The 16,855-nt window shown below is 38.5% G+C and overlaps 1 protein-coding gene across 4 annotated transcripts in view; it reads left to right on the forward strand.

Annotated features, from left to right (window-relative positions):
• NRG3 (neuregulin 3) overlaps positions 1–16,855 on the forward strand; it is a 428,187-nt gene that overhangs the window by 135,206 nt on the left and 276,126 nt on the right. The gene's annotated exons all lie outside the window — the stretch shown is intronic.

Consider the following 16,855-nt stretch of genomic DNA (forward strand, 5'->3'; position numbering starts at 1 on the left):
ATATAGCTATAACATGCTAGTTCACTTAAAATTCCTATTTTATATTGCTTCAGAATAATTTTTGGTCTGATTGTGGGTGTAGGCAAGTCCAAAGATGATCCTGTAAAAATCAGGCATATGAGCTCTATTAACATACAGCAATTAATTAGAGCAAAACTTTCATTTATAATAAAGCTATATTATATAGCTATGTTTCTTTGCTCTGAATGTATAATATAATTTAGATTCAAATGAAGCTTGTTTTTTGCTATTTTTCCCCCAAAAATGTGTTTAATCATTGACTACCTCAATATCATCAGGTGTCAGGATATTTCTGGACTAGCTTCTAATCTTCAAACGTAAACGTACTATTGGATCTCAGAACGCCTTGGTATGTAGTATATGCCCACGATACTACCTTTCATTTTCTTTGTAGACCAAAGTAATGTTAAGGCAATGTTTAAATTTTTGTGGTATTTTAAGTACTTCATTTTGTAACCAAGGAACTGGAACTTGCAGAATACCACAAGGTTAAGCTCTCTAAACAGACTAAGAATGTGCTGATACATATATATATTTTTTTTGTAGTGCTTTACCTCTTGAAATAGTAATGCTTTGTTTTCTCTGTACACTAACTCCTCTACTGTTCCGTTGCTTATTCCACTTCACGTCTTAAATTCTCTTTCCTTTGGACATGCTGCAACCTATCACTTTCTATATATGTACCACAGCGACTGCAATTTGAAAGCTCTTAAACTCAGCTGGACTAGGATGAAACCATTCTTTAGATATACAATATATGCAAGGAAAATTTAAAGTCATTATTTTGTTTTGAAGGCTATACTAGTAATAATACACTTGCCATTTATACTTAGTTTGCTGGCATGTTTATGCAAACATTAAGAGAAAAGCTTAACGGCATGTTTTGTTGCTGTATAGCTTCAGCACTTAAATTGATATTTACAGAAAAACCACAGAGAGGAGACCAACTTGACTTGCATAGAGTGAAATAATAACTTTTTTTTCCTGGACCAAACCCATTTCACATATCAGTCTGACAGCTGATAAATGCTGTCTTAATGGTAACGTTTTTTGCTTTTGTTTTCATTAGGGCTGAAGGAATTTGCTGTGTGTATTTTCTTTATTGCAAGGAGAAGTTATAATCAGTAAGCCCCCCGCTAAGCAGACTGCTCTACACAACTAAGGAATTAAAAAAATAATAAGCATTTTGTAGCATGTTAGCAAAAATACAAATATTTTCCTTTTCAATCCTAGCAAATGCATAATAATGGAGAACACTATCCTAGGTTGTAATTGGCTGAATAAATAGTGAAAAATTTACTGAAACGTTTTTTACAAGGTGCAGAAGTTCTGGAAGGATTGGTTAAGATAAGCATTAGATCATTTTAACACTCAAGCATATGGGATACTCTGTACCTGTTGGAATAACTTTACAGTAAATAAATCCCAGCTTTAAAAAAAGTGTGTGTTAATGGTTTCAGGTCTGTCTCTTTTTTTTTTTTTTTTTTTTTAAATTATTGTAATCTCTGTAATGATCAGAGAGGATTGATTATTATTTTTTGTTTAACTACTGCAGGAATGTACTTTCTAAGTAACTCTTCAGATTAAGTATTTATACGGTTTCTGACATAATTCTGTTGCCTAATAGCATATAATTAGTGCTAATTAATACCTTTCATCATGTATACATGAAATGTGTAGAAAGATTGACACGTGGTATTCTGATCAAACAATTACTTGACATGGAATGGGCAGTTGCAAAGCGGAGGGCCTGGGAATGTATGTTCACTTGTACTTCCTTTGCCAAGGTCACATTAGTGCGAGCACCTAGAAAGCTTTTAGATGTCTTAACACAGTTCCAGCATCTTGAAATGTGGATGTCTGTCTCAGAGCTGTGGTTGTAATCAATTAGTAATGTGGTGGTTTATATTTATTACAATCTAGTGGAGTGGAAGTATCCAAAGTTAACTGTGGCAGATTTCTTCTGCTTTGCAAAGGAGGGAATCAATATACAATCCCTTTCTAGATATTTTAGGAAATAAAATTGGTACCTTTAAGATCTGCTTCAAGCAACAGTATATTGGGAAGTCCCTTCCCTTGGAAACCTTAAAGAAATATTAAATCTTTGTGTGCAATTCTTGCACACAACCCAACAGTCTAGCATTGTTTGCTGCGTGTGAGTTATCTGTCATTGAATCCTTCATGTACAAAACTCATAATCATGAATTGAGTCACACACTGAAGCATTTCAGGTCATCAGAGAAGCTTTGGAATTAAAATTGAGAATTTGGTATATAGCAAAGAATTAGTGAAATATTATTGTAGGGGCTGGTGTTACCAGTGAAGACCAGTACTTACTGGAAGTATTTACTTGTGTTTAACCATAGAATACCAGGTGGGAAGGGACCTCAAGGATCATCTGATCCAACCTTTCTTAACAAAAGCACAGTCTAGACAAGATGGCCCAGCGCCCCATCCAGCTGAATCTTAAAAATGACCAATGCTGGGGAATCCACCACTTCCCTGGGGAGGTTATCCCAGTGACTGATTGTTCTCATTGTGAAAAATTTTCGTTTTGTGTCCAATCTCACTGGTAACTTGTACCTGTTACATCTCAGCTTTTTAATGTGACTCTTTGTAAACAGGGAGTCTCCATTTTCTTTGTAGCCACCCTTTAAATACTAGAATGTGGTGATAAGGTGTCCCCCAAGTTGTCGTCTTGAAGCTGAACAAACCCAGTTCTCTCAGCCTTTCCATACATGACAGGCTTCCTGGTCCTTTGGTCATCTTTGCAGCCCTTCTCTGGACACTCTCCAGCCTGTCTGCATCTTTTGTGGTTTGTGGTTTTTTTTTTTGTGTGTGTGTGGTTTTTTTTGTTGTTGTTGTTTTTTTTTTTTTTTTTTTTGTATAGCAGAGACCAAACCTGAGCACAGTATTCCAGCTGTGGCCTGAAAAGTGCTGATTGTGAGATGATGACTCCTTTATCTCTGCTGGTGATGCCCTTGTTGATGCAGCCCAGCATCCTATTGGCTTGCTTTGCTGCAGCAGCATACTGGTCACTCAGGTTTTGCTGCTTGTGTCCCAGGACCCCCAGGTCCCTTTCCACAGCTGCTCCCCAGCCATGTAGATACCAGCCTGTGCTGCACTCATGATTATGTTGTTCCAGGTGCAAGACCTTAGATTTGTCTTTATTGAACTTCATAAGGTTCTCGTTAGCCCTCTCTTCCCCCTTACCCAGGCCTTCCTGTAAGATGGCTCTCCCTTCCAATGTGTCCGCTTCCCCACTCTCGTATCATCAGCAAACTTCATCAGGGTACACTTGATCCCATCATCCAGATAACTTATGAAGTTATTAAACAGTGTTGTGCCCGATATCAGTCCTTGAGGGCCCCCCTGGTGACAAGTTGCCAGTTGGAAAAGGAGCTGTTTACCAGCAGCCTCTGGGTGCAGCCAGCGGCCGGCTCCCCACCGCCCGCACCGGGCCCTGCCTGGGCTTTGGCTGTAACGTGGCAGTTTCTCTAGGAGGAGGCTGTGGGAAACCGTATCGAAAGCCTTGGGAGAAATCTGGGCAGGCAATGGCCATTAATTCTTTCCAGCATGTTTCAAAGTGTGCAGATTTATACATACCTCACCACGTGTAGTGTATATAAGTGAGAGGGAAATGTTAGGATGGAAAATGAAGAGGCTTTTCAATAGTTATTTGCTACGCTTATTTTCACTTTTTCTGAAAACTCCGGCATTGAGAAATTGTGAGAGTTAATAGAATCGCTGAAGTGATATGATGATGATTTCATCATTAAATTTATCTATTTTAAATTTTACCTATTACCTCTGATACTTAGAGATTGGAAAAAATACCAGGTATAAGGCAAACTGTTCAGCCTCTATGCTTTATTACAGTAGCTTTTGTGTTCAGTAGCCTGTGTGCAATCAATATCCTTATTGCTTATAACCATACCCTCATTACTTATATGTATAAATGCCTCCTTTAAGTAAAGGTACCATCTTGACAGCCAGCTACAGCTCCTGTGGCGTAGATTTTTGTTGATGAATAGGGAACTTTCCAGTCATTTTAGATATGTAAAATTTTAACAGCACTAATGTTTTCTGAAAGAGCCGTAATCTTGTTGTCTTGGGTGTATCAGCATAGGATTTTTTTTCTCATTGCAACAATAATGATACATTTGAGATTTCTGCCAGGTAAAAATGAAGGTCATATCTTATTATGTGTTTCATTGTGTAAATCTGGTTGTGTTGGTTTTTGGTTTTTTTTTTCTTTTAAAGCTAACAAGTTACAGGAGAGACACAGGTAGCACATGCTTCTCTAAACATGTTACATCTGCAACCAACAGCATATTCAGGTTCAGCTCTGATGGCATTTTGTGAAGGGTAGAAGGAAGCTCTAAGAGTATCACAGGAGACTTAAGGATGTTTCTATCACAAAAGTAGGAAGGCTAATGTGTTTTTTTAACAGCTACTTTAATGATAGGGACCACCATACTGAAACATGATCATTTCCACAGTGGGCCAGATGGGTTTTACAGGAGGCGGTGGCTTTGTTAAGCAGATGTTTGAGTGCTGTATTAAATTGTTTTATTTCTCTGGGTGATATTAAATGAATACATCAGTGTACTGCTTGACATGTTCTTTAATTGTATGATTGCACTCTTCCTTTCCTCTTTTTCACAATAAATTTTATTGGCTGCCCATAGCCCATTTTAAATCACAATGAAGATATGTGGTGTTTGCCTTATTGGGGATGGAGTGTACAGAAATCAAAAGGAAGAGAAGGTATTCAGACAGAGCAGCAGACCTTTTCAGGAGTTGCCTTCAAGACCTTGGTCAAGACACAGAGTTGCCTTTCCTCTTTCATTAAGTTAAGGAGTGTGAGAAGAAAGGAATTCCTTTATTCATAGAGGTGTTGTAATAATAAATAAAATAAAATAGATGTCACTGCTGTGGTGGGACTCTCATAAAAACTTAATGGAGGCGAGAATGTATTGTTATGGATATTTTTAGAATTTAAGGGTGTGAGTACATGGTTCTGATTCCTTGTATTACTTTGTGTGGTTTGGGGTTTGAATGTTGGCTACTTATGGTCATTGCTAGAAGTTTAGGCACGTGATGATGAATGGAGCCCTAGGTGCTGCTTGAGCTTACATTGTTGGGAATTTGCTGGAAGACAAGGGGAAGATGGATGAGTTAGGAAGGCAGCATAATTTCAGAAGGCTCAGCTACGGGTATTTTAGCTGCTGTCATGGATTTCAAAGTAGTCACTGTGCTTTCTTCACTGACGGTGATGGCAGCTGTCTCAGCTCCCCACCTCTTGTTGAGGGGAAAGTAGTTCTAACTGTCCGTGTGTGTGTAGGGGGCAATGGCTGTACTTTTAAAAATTGTAGTTGTTGCTTTGCTGTCCTGGAGATTACTCCTACATTGTAACTGCAGCTTTGGTAGAGAGAACTAGAAAAATAACAACAAATTACAAGCCTGGAAACTCTCATTCACCAATAAATGTCTAATATTTAAAGAATAGCTACTAAAACATATCACTTCCTTTCTAAATACAGACTGTCCATTTTTCCTTTTAAGTTATTGCAGTTACAGGATGGCTGTCATCTCTGTCTCAGAGATAGTTCATTGATGTTTTCAAGAATGCTTTGCATTTCTTGTATAATACCCTTCACTGGAGGTTCAATATGCGTAAATGGAGAAAGAGAAACCCGTTTCAGGGAGTTCAATGAGTCTGTAGAGACTCCAAACACAGCTCAGCAAGACATTGGCATCATACAGGCTACCTGTCTTTGCAGAGCTACAAGAGTAATTGTAGGAGATACACCATAATAAATATTCTCTGAAATACTGCCAGTTATACTACTGAGAAATGCATTATTGTTACTTTAAGTAGACTGTATGTAGTTTTTATAAAATAGGTTTTCTTGGTGCACGTGATTTTTTTTTTTTAAATGTTCAAAGGAGATATGCCTGTGCATTTTGAAACTGGTAGAAGAAATAAGGGAGTGGGTAACTACTCTTAAATATAGGGAAAAAACTATGTTTAATGTTCCTGATACATTCAGAAAACAAGTATGGTGTTGCAGATGAGAATGAAATTCTATCCAGTTTGTTCATTTTATAATGGTAAAAAGGCAAACCCAAAGTTCTGTGTCCAAAAGTACAGTCTAATTGAAGTTAAATATAAATCAGAAAAACATTGCAAGAGTAAAACTTTTTATTATCCTCACCTATAGACTGGTATGACCAAAGAGCAAAATGAAGAAGAAATGATAGTTCTAGACATTATTCAGACACATTTGTGAATAACTGTCTCCAGAGATGTGCTCACCAGAAATCCTAATTGCAGCTGAACAGAGCCAGCAGGTAAATTATGCTATGCCAATTATCTCAGGTTTGTTGAAGTCACTGTGCCTTGTATGGCATGTTAGCGAAACTTGCTTGATGAGCCACATGCGATGCTTGCTGGTGTTCAAGAACACATGGACTCATCCTGCTACACACTGCTGCTGCACACACAAGTTCTATTATTAAAAAATGTATTCAGAAAGGGCAGCACAGAATGTCATGTTTTCTGTACATCTCTGGGCAGCATTAGTCTCGTATGGAAGAAGGAATGAAAAGTTTTCCTCCTGCTTGTAATTCTTATGCCAGTATTAGCTTGGATGAAAGGCAAATGAAAGGCTGTTTTTTTGGCCTCACTACAACTTCAAAGGCTAAGATTTTTCTGGTTTTTGATGAGTTCTTCTAGGTAAACACAGTATAGCTCAAAGAATACCTGCAGTTCTTTGAAAAGAATGCTGTCAGTCTACAGCTTTTAAAAGCTAATGTGACGTTAGTTGCACACAGTTCACTGGTTAACTTTAGACCTTTTTTTGGATTCCATGCAAATTTCTTCATTCCATAAATTGTACAGCAGTAATAGCATATAGTCACTATATAGGATAAAAGTAAAAATATAGGCAAGTATTTGTACTTTTTGTGACATCTGGAAAAAATATCAGGAGTATTTAAAAACATTTAATCTTGAATTTATTTCACTTATGAGTTTGAAGAAATAGTTTGCTAATGGAATTTCTAATTTTAAAAAATAATGAAGACCTCGGTTAATGAGAATAGGTTGGAAAATAATAGACTATCACATTCAAATTGTGAAAATGTAGATATTAAAAAGTGTTTCTAGGTTTTTGTTGTGTTTTGTTCTGGAAAGTAAAGCGAATAGGCTTAAGTTTTGAAAGTGGTTTGGGTTGTGGTGTTGTTGGGGTTTTTTTTGTTGTGTGTAGTTTGGTTTTTTTATTCATTTAAACCAGCGACAGTATTACTGTAAGGCAACCCTGCTTATTTCAGATGCTCTACCCAGAGACTTGTGCTTTGAGTTAAGGGGACAAACTCACTGCAGACAACTAGGGGGGCTGGGGCACATCAAACAAAACCACACCAAAAAACCCCAACGGAAAACATGTTCAAAATGCTTTCTAAATGAAATCGTTGAAGGTTTTGATGACATGAATTGCTTTTTAAGGCGAAATACACTATTTTTCCTATTTCAGTGATTATTTTATATGCACTTTTTTAAAAATTACCATAACGTAGCAAGCAAGAGATCATCTAATCTGATGAAGGTGTCATTGCCTCCTCCTTGAATATCTGTTCCAGTAGCTTGTCTTTACCATTAGAAAGCTTTTCTTCTAATTCTTAGCTGTAATATAAGCTTATTAGATCTCAAAGCTTTTTGTATTTATGAAAAAATCTTACATCTTAGCCATTGTTTTACCTCTAAATAGTGTATTCCAACGTTGTTTAGATTCTTCTCGATATCTTATTTATCCTGATACCTGCATCCTCAGAAATTACCTTTGTCACTGTTCCTTGACTGGGAGCTCCACTGGCTGAAGGAATAGGCCAACAGGAATCTTAATGAATTTCATTTAGGACAAATGCAAAGTCCTGTGTTTGGGATGGACTAACCCCTGACAGGCATGCAAGAGAACAAAGATATGGTGGTCAGAAACATTAACAGGAAGGTTATGATGGAGTATAAGGAAAATATCTTTACCTTAGATTATAACTAAGCATTGGAACAGGTTGTCAGGGAGGTTGTGGATTCTCCCTGGAAGTGAAAACATGCCAAAGCCCGAGCAACCTGGTTAGGTTCAAGGCTGTCCCTGTTTAAGCAGGAGGTTGGACCTCTCGAGCTTTTTCAACCCTAATGATTCAGTTTCAAATTCAGAGACAACAGCATGCTTTATTACGGCCTTAGCTGCACGTCTGTATCAGCTAGAAAGCTGATAGTTTCTTTTCACAAGTTAAGTATATGTGCAGTGAAACGGACTACTTTTATAAATTAAAATGTCAGATGTCTGTACGTGATGTAGAGAAGCTAAGTCAAAGGAGTTAATTTAACCATTGTTCCCCCCACCCTATCTTTAGTTTATTGTCTAATGAACACCTTCCTATGACCTTTGTCATAAGCCCGCTGCAGCTGGGTAACTCTTTCCTTGTTCTGGCAGAGAGCTGGGAAATGAGCACCGTAGCTGGAGAGGTGATTGCGCTGCTAACTCAGGGTAGTTCTCTGCAGGGTACAGAAAGTCAGAGGCAGTGATTTACTACTTGAGCGAAGACCTGCTTGCAACATTGCAGTGGTTTTAGGATGGTCTGTGTAACTGAGCAAAGCTGCTATGGTTTGCAACAGCTGATGATTGTGGGTTTTTCTTTCTGCCTCTTCAGCGGTTTGGCTATGTTCCCAAACAAACAGAGCTGAGGAGCGGTGCCTATGTCCATGCATCATTGAGGCCAGGCCTTTGAAACAGAAGATAAGAAATGGTCTGCTAACCAGCCCTCAGCCAGAAACGGTATTGCCAGCAAGTTATCTCCTTCAACGTATGAAAGCGTTGAGGGAAAGCAAAGGGACACAGAGCTGTGAAGTGAACAAGCAATTGTTGAGCTGATGCCTCCGATGAAAGGATATGCTGAGTAAAGAGGCACCTGTCCTCTGGGGCGGGGGGGACTGTAAAACATCTAGACAAGTATTTTGCAAACAGGCAGATATTTACAGGGATCTAATATATTTGGAGTAGCATAATGAAATAGTTGAATCTGGGACAAACTGACCTAAACCCAAGTATATTATTTTAATTTACAAGTGGGAAAACTCTGGGAAAGAAATTAATCTTTCCTTTTAAAACAGATTCAAAATTTCTTTAACTAGCCTCCTACCTTTTCTCCCTAATCAACCAGTTAAGTATTCTTAAACAGATATCCTGTCACCAAAATTATTTTAGTGTGATTATTGCTGTCTATATTTTTTTTTGCCTAACTTTTCAGCAATTTTTTGGTTGACTTGTGGTTTTTTCACAGTACCCATTGGGAAGGTATAAGTCTTCCCTTATAAATTTGCTTTTATAAAGTTTTAAGTGTGTGTTTTGGGTGTTTGTTTGTTTGGGTTTTTTTAAGACAAAGGGGGAGAGAAGCTTTTTCTTAATGATTGTAGGTACTTTCCTAGCTGATTTATACATGGCTTCAGTTGAGTTACAAGAGATCTGAACAGTGAATCTTAAGACTCAATGAAGTTGCATGACTAATGCATTGTGTATCTTGGTTATACTTTATGCTGAAATTATTTATGGACATATATTTTTTTGGATGTTACTCATGGGAAGAAGAGTTCCAAATTAAGTCAATGGGAGTACTCACGTGCGTATGTATTTTCTCAAGAGTTACAGAATTATTGCAGTACCTGCTCTATGCTCTTAAATGTCCGGACCTCTGTGGGACTTAAGACTTCAAGTTTCCTAATGTGATGCATACCATTTTGCTTTGTTTAGCCAAGAGCATTGTGATGCTGTGCCATCAAAACACCTGTGTATACTCAGAAGCGCTGCTGATCGTGCACAAGATTGCTGTTATGTTGTTACAGAAGAGCAGATGCACTGTGTAACGCTCTGTGGACATGTATGTGCATATAGACGTACCATTACAACAACCTTCAGGCCACTATGCAGTGAAATTCAAGGTGCATCATGCTGCTAGCCAGTCTAAGTTACTGACTTTTAGGAATCCCTGTAACAAATTCTGGATCACAAATACAGTTCTGTAAGTCTGGCTGGCTGAAACTTAATCTCATTTGTTAAATGGGTTGTGGTCTAAATAAACCTGAAAAAAGCTTGTGAGACTTTCAGCTCAATGCACTAGCTTTTTGGGCAAAGTTTCCTTCAACGTAATGTCTAATACAAAGAAGCTTCTCTGACATTTACTGGTTTTGGGTGACAGTACAGAATGCTGCCTTTTTTTTCAGCCATGTACTCAGCTCCTGGGGAGGCATCGTTATAAGCTTCTTGCTTAACCGTTAAACATAAACACCTCAGTGCTTTTTTAGACCAAATTTTTGATCCTAAAAAAATAATTAAAATCTAGTTGTGTGTAGTGAGAGAGATTTAACTTCTAGATTCAACTACCTAATAACAGAGACTTGGGCAGGGGTGTTCAATAGAAATGTGTTAGTTGCTTTCTGGGGAAAATTCTTTTGAACAGTAGAAATGAACTTCAGGCATACGGAGTGCTTTTCAAAACCTACCTTTTGGATATTAACTGACGTGGAGGTGTAAGCATTATGTGAGCTGGCATTTATCTGTTTAATGGTGTTATCTCAGTTGGGATCTAGTGTTTGTGCAATAGGTTGTTTATCATATTTTCAAGTGTTGTTTTCAAAGGAAGAGTGGTGATATCTGAATTACTCACATATAAAACAAAGTATGAAAATTGTTCCAAAGTCTGAATTGGTAAAAAAAGTCAAGCAAACCAACAACAACCCCCCCAAATCAGTGATTTTGATGCATAGCATTTTGTTAGGATATTATGCTAAACTAGCAAGTATAAACTGAGTGTTACTTGCCTGCAGACATTCACTTCTATTACTGACTGATACAATTGTCTTGCATTTCATTAAATGTTGGGTGATACCAGTTTATTGTCTTTATTTCAAGAGGAGTGGTTTAATATCTGGACCAGTGAGTCCTTAAAATATTATGCATAAAAATTATTCTCTTATGAATATAAGAAAGTATAGTTGTTTTCTTGTTGAAGAATGTGAAGTTGAAAGATCTGTTATATAATTGTTTCATAAAAATAACTGCTATTTGCTTGTCATTCAAAGTCTAGTTAGACTAAAACACGTTAAGTGTCAAGCCATTCAAATGACTTTGGCCCTCAAAAATCATGCTGACTTTAACTGACAGCTAGAGGCAACACAGTGTATCATATATCCCATTTCTTCATATACTCCTAACATGGCCACTTGAAGACAAGTATTAGAACTATATTTAAAGTGTATGTATGCCAGGCTGCTAGGGAGCAGAAAATACTGTATTTCATTTGAACTCCTTACTGTCTCATTATTCTAAAGCTCAGTAAGTATTCTCATAAAACTATGAACAAAAGATGTCACAAACTGAAGTCCTAGTTGCAGGGGAAACGATACTGGTACTGTTGCATAGATATACACTAACTGTCTCAAGTCCAAACATTGGTACAAAGGTAGTAACTGCATTAACAAGTCCATATGAATGAGAGATGTTAGCACAGACATAGAAGTCTGTGCTACTCCATGTCTTGATACTTAAAAAAATTTTGGTTTTTTTGACAGTGTTGGTTTCTTTTTCTCTTGTTTCTAATCAAATGTGAAGAACATAATGAACGGATGTCATGCTGAAAAATGGGATCTTAACTCCACTAATTCAAACCAGCATATGATGGTTGTGTGCTGGGCTGGGTGTCACATTAGATAACTGCAGTTCTGTGATTTGCTCTGTAGCCTTGAACAAATCACAAAGCTTGCACAGTTCCTGCTCTTTTTAATCTCTTCTAGATTAAAATTCCTGAGGAGGAGGGAAAGAAGGTTGTAGGCTACAGTGCTTCTTGGTTGTCATTGGAAATTGTAGGTATGTAATGTAAACAACTCACATCTCAAAAATGCTGATTGAAACCCATCTTGCTATCGTCTCACAGCAGATGAGAGCAGTAATGAATTCAGCTAGTTTACATATACAGCTTGTGCTTAACCATAGCAGCTCATCACATGCTGCAATAACCTGGGAACTGAGTAAACATTTTCACACTTAGTTGACCAGAGCTTCCTGCTTCTGAGGGTATATGTTGCCATGAGAACATGTACTAATTAGTTGAGAACTCATAGCAGTCACTATGCTGTAAGCATCCAGAGCCTGAGGCATCATCTGTAGGCTGGACTCGGCCCCTGTGACAGTTTAATCTGTTCCACAGTGTTCCCATGAACCTTCAAACCTGTGGTCTGGAGTGGCGGCTGCGGCAGAGATCCCCGAGTTAGCATGTCTTGAATGTGTAAATCCACAGGCAGCAAACTGCAGAGATGCCAGTATCAAGGAGCAACAATAGCAGTAAATGCAATCTGAATACCGATACAACTTAATGTGGTGGTGTTTGTTTGTTTGTTTGTTTTTAAAAAAAACTTCTCTGATTATTGGTCATGTGAAGGCCAGAATGCTAGATCAGGACTAGCTAATTTTAAGAACACTGGTGTGAATGTTTCTTCACCCCTTTTTTTCACACAAACAATATTAATACACTGAAAAGGCAGTCCAGTTCCCCAAATCCAGGGATCTTTTAGGGTTAAGGCTTCTGTGCTGAAGGTATATCAATGACAGTTAGGATATGGCCCAACAGAATGGACACTTTCAGGAGTTCTGCCTTTGGATGAAGGTTAAATTGTAGCTCATATTCATGTAACTGCCATGGGATAATTCAGTAAAACAATTTCAGAGGTACTTATGCTTGCAACTACTTAGTAAATCAGACTGCACAAGAGCAAACTGATTAGATGAATCACTGACTGTACAGATGCCCTGGAATAGAATGTCATGTGATTTTATTTTTAAAATAAGAGAATTTAAATGAGCATGTGCAAACCTAAGTTCCTAAATAATAACCTCTGTTTCACATGTGAAAGGCATCAGCTCCCCATGTGAATTTTTGACAGCTGTGCATGGTCCGAAAAAAGTACTCGTTTCCTCCACTTGAGCGGACACTGAGGCTGCTCTTGCTATGGGTTTCTAAGAGGCTCGTATCCTCTAAAATCCAGGCAAACAGAAGACACAGTAACACACACACTCACCTGCTATTACCCAAGTGCTGGGCACCTCTGTGCCATACACTATTGTGCAGCCTAGTATACTGTAGAATCCTAAAAATGGACATCTAAACCCTGAGTTGCAAAGATAGTCTTAATTTTAGGTATGTGATATCAATGGTACTATTCATGCAGGTAACTTAATCTGTAGGCATGATACTTTACTAAAGATTGGACTTTAAGGTTTCCCAGGCTAGATGAATAAAGTTAATTGCTTTTGGTAGCTCACTGTCATTTCTAGATGCCTTGAATTAAGCACATCCTTTTTAATCAGCAACTTAAATCAAGACTAGACTGATGTACTACAGCAATCTTTGAAAGCTCAGCAGCGGGGGCATTCTCTGTTGGTGATTCTGATCTCTATGATGTGTAATGTAAAGATAGATAACCTAGAGATACACAAAAAGAAACCAGGGCTTTTGCGTTGTTTGGAGAAGATAGCATGCCAGCTAACTAAGAGGAGGAAAAGCAAGAAAATGTTCCTCTCTTTGTTTATTGAAGCATTTATGTGTTTGAGGTTTTCTTAGCTGTTTTTTTTCCACCTGAATTCTATTACCATATAACCTTGTTGCATATCTTCTAATTAAGTTTCTTATTTTTCTCTTGAGCTAGGGGATGAGTTTTGTGGGTGAGTGGGATTTACTGGCTGGGTTGTTTTAAACTGAGTTACAAAGCACTTATCCAGAGCTGTTCTGCCAGCCATAAACTGGGACCTCAATATGTGCCATAGCTATGAAGCACGCTCTCCAGCATATCAGAAAGAAAACAGGAATAGATTTAATTTCAGGTGCATAAAGCTAGAATAACAGAGGTGAAAAAAACAAGAGAATATTTTAGGTGCAGATGGTAACCAAAAATGCAATCTCGTATACAGCAAGATGCTGGGTGATGGCTAGGTTGTTGGTTGGTGGGGTGTTTTTTTTGTGGGGGTGGGTTTTTTGTTTGGTTGGTTTTTTTAAGTAAATATTTGGTAGAGTACCTATGGTAATTAACAGTGGCCTGTGCTCAGAATTAATCTTTCATTGTGTCCAATAAGCAAATATTTACTGCTTCGTCAACACTGTTTTATTCCACGCAGGTGAAAATGTATGAACAATCCACTTCACAAATCCAGACCAGATGGGTGAAAGACATTATGCTTTTCAATATGTGGTAATTTAGATGTTCTGCCTGGAAAAATTACTTTATTGAAACCAATCAGAGAAACAAAATAATGTTTACACAGGCAACATTGTGTGCTCTTTAAAAGGCATAAATGAGAATGATTGCTAGAGAGCATTCTCCAAAATAAATGTTATTTGTTTAAAGTTTTACAGTTCACCACCAATACGTTGAGTTATCTCAAGAACATCTCAGAAAAGAAGTTTCTCATATCGATTTATGTTGGTTTTTCAGTTTTATTTTTGTTTAGAAGGGAAGAAAGAATAACGATACAGATCTTGTAGTAGGAAAACTTTGCCTTTCAAAATATCGCAAAATACATAATGTTGAATATATTAAATGAGCATAGATAGACTTACTGTATCTTAAATAAACTATTATTTTATAGTAATTTCCTTATAGTACTCTGAACCCTGGTTATTATTTCAGCTAGTTGCTATTCCAGATGCTTCCAAAGTGAATGGCTGGAAAACCTTATTATGTTGTGTGAATGTGATAACGTGGTTTCCCCAAACACAAGACAAGGGGTATGCGTATGTATACATACACACAACGTCTGTGTTGAAACAGCTAGGTTATATAGGCAGCCTTGGTTTGCAGTAAGTTTATTTTTGTATTTTAAATACAGTTTGTCCTGACACTAAATTCAAATTTAAAGAAAAAATGATACCTGAAGACAGGCAGGTTGGCTTTTTAATTTGATGTTCTGTGTCTGGTCTCCTGTTGCTCTTGCTTGCTGGCTACACAGTCGAGCCGGGTCAACTGTTTTATAGAGGTCATGTGAAATACTATCATCTGTGATCAGAATGAACATGCCTGCTTTCTTCAAAAGGTGCTTAATAAGGTTACCTCTTCAGGATATTTTCTCCTTGATGTAATTCATATAAATTTCATTTTGAATACACAGTTTTTTGGAGGTTTTCAAGACTGTTCAGGAAAAAACCTTGAGCAACCCAACCTAAATTCAGTGTTTGACCAAACTTTGACTGGGATACTGGTCTAGCTAAGCTCCCAAGGTCCCTTCTGACTTTGATGCTGTGACTTTGTTTTCTGTAGTTCAGGATGAGAGAAATAGCTGATTAATTCCCAGTAACTTTTACGGATCTCGAAGTATTACTTTAGCATTTTAAAGAACTTCTGACTACACCCAAGTCTTATGAAGGTCTGGTGTTTGGGATGCGCGTTCTCATTTATTAAAGCTTTAGTGAGAATGAAAATTAAATTTATGAGACAGTGCAGGAGCGGTCTGCAAACTGGGACCATGCGCGGCAATCAGTTAGCTGAGGGGAGTTTGCTCGAGCTTGTCTAGACAACAATTAACATGATGAGGCATGTTTGCAGAGCACAGGGGGGTGGGAGATGGATGGCGCCAAGGAAAGGTAACACCTTGCTGTTAATTGCTGGTAGTTAACCACCAATCAGTGATTGCCTAGTATGCAAGGCTTAGCTTCAAGAACCAATCTGTTTAAAACGCGCACCTTCTGAAAGTCTATAAAAACGCGTGCTTCTGTATAATAAATTGACATTTGCTTGCATCAAGCTGCATCCCGTCTCTTCATTCGCCGCAAATTGGTGACCCCGACGTGATGCGTTTAAGGATCTAACGTGAAGGGCTCTCGAATCACCTATCTGAGCGACATGCAGCGAATCCCACAGAACTTTGAATGATCTGCTGAAAGGAAGCAGGAGCCGGCCTGAAATCCCTCCGGAGTTGAGAGGTGAGCTGTGGGAAATCTGTAATGGGGAATCAGAGTTCGTCCCCAGAAAGAGACGTATACGGACTCATGAAGAGTCTTCTAGTCAGATCAGGGAGTCCGTGCCTCAGTCTCCTCAAATGGTGACCTCTATGGTGGTGTTCCGAAGCCTTCGAAGAATAAGGACGGAACTGGTCGATAAAAAAGACAGCTCGTGGAAGAGGGCTGCATTCCGGAGGAGACGGCTTGGCTGAACGATCGTCTGGCTGTCTGGACCAGGCGGACAACCTAAACCCCGAGGATAACACCTGTATTCATCGAGACAGGTGAGCAGCCAAGAAACTTTAGAGACTTTGAAAGAATGAAAGTGTGTACATACAGCAGCCAATTGTATGATGCTGTCGTGGAGGGGAACTCCGTGTCGGGAATGCATTTAGCACCTTGGTGGCAAATTCTGACTACTCTTTGCCAAGTGTGGACTAATTCTACTAACGGTGCTAAACCAGAGGAAGCTGTAAATTCCACCGACAGCACGACTCTTCTCAAGACACAGTCAGCGATGGCAATTTCCATCCACACCTCCTCTGCCCCCAAAGCTTCTGTCACTGATTGCAGCGACCCTCACAACACAGGAGCAAGCACGGGAACAGGACAACTCGGACAATGATTCCATTGACACTGATAAACCTTTTGATCCAGGTCCTATAGATCTGGAAAAGGAGCTAGACCTTTCCCCTACCCCCTCGTCTCTCCCGATGCATTGATTGTATTTTTGGGGAGGGTGAAAGGGGGTCTGAGGGATTTGTGGCAGGAATGCAAGTGGGAAACA

The sequence above is a fragment of the Falco punctatus genome, assembly GCF_963210335.1.
Source record: "Falco punctatus genome assembly, chromosome: 9".
Taxonomy (NCBI): domain Eukaryota; kingdom Metazoa; phylum Chordata; class Aves; order Falconiformes; family Falconidae; genus Falco; species Falco punctatus.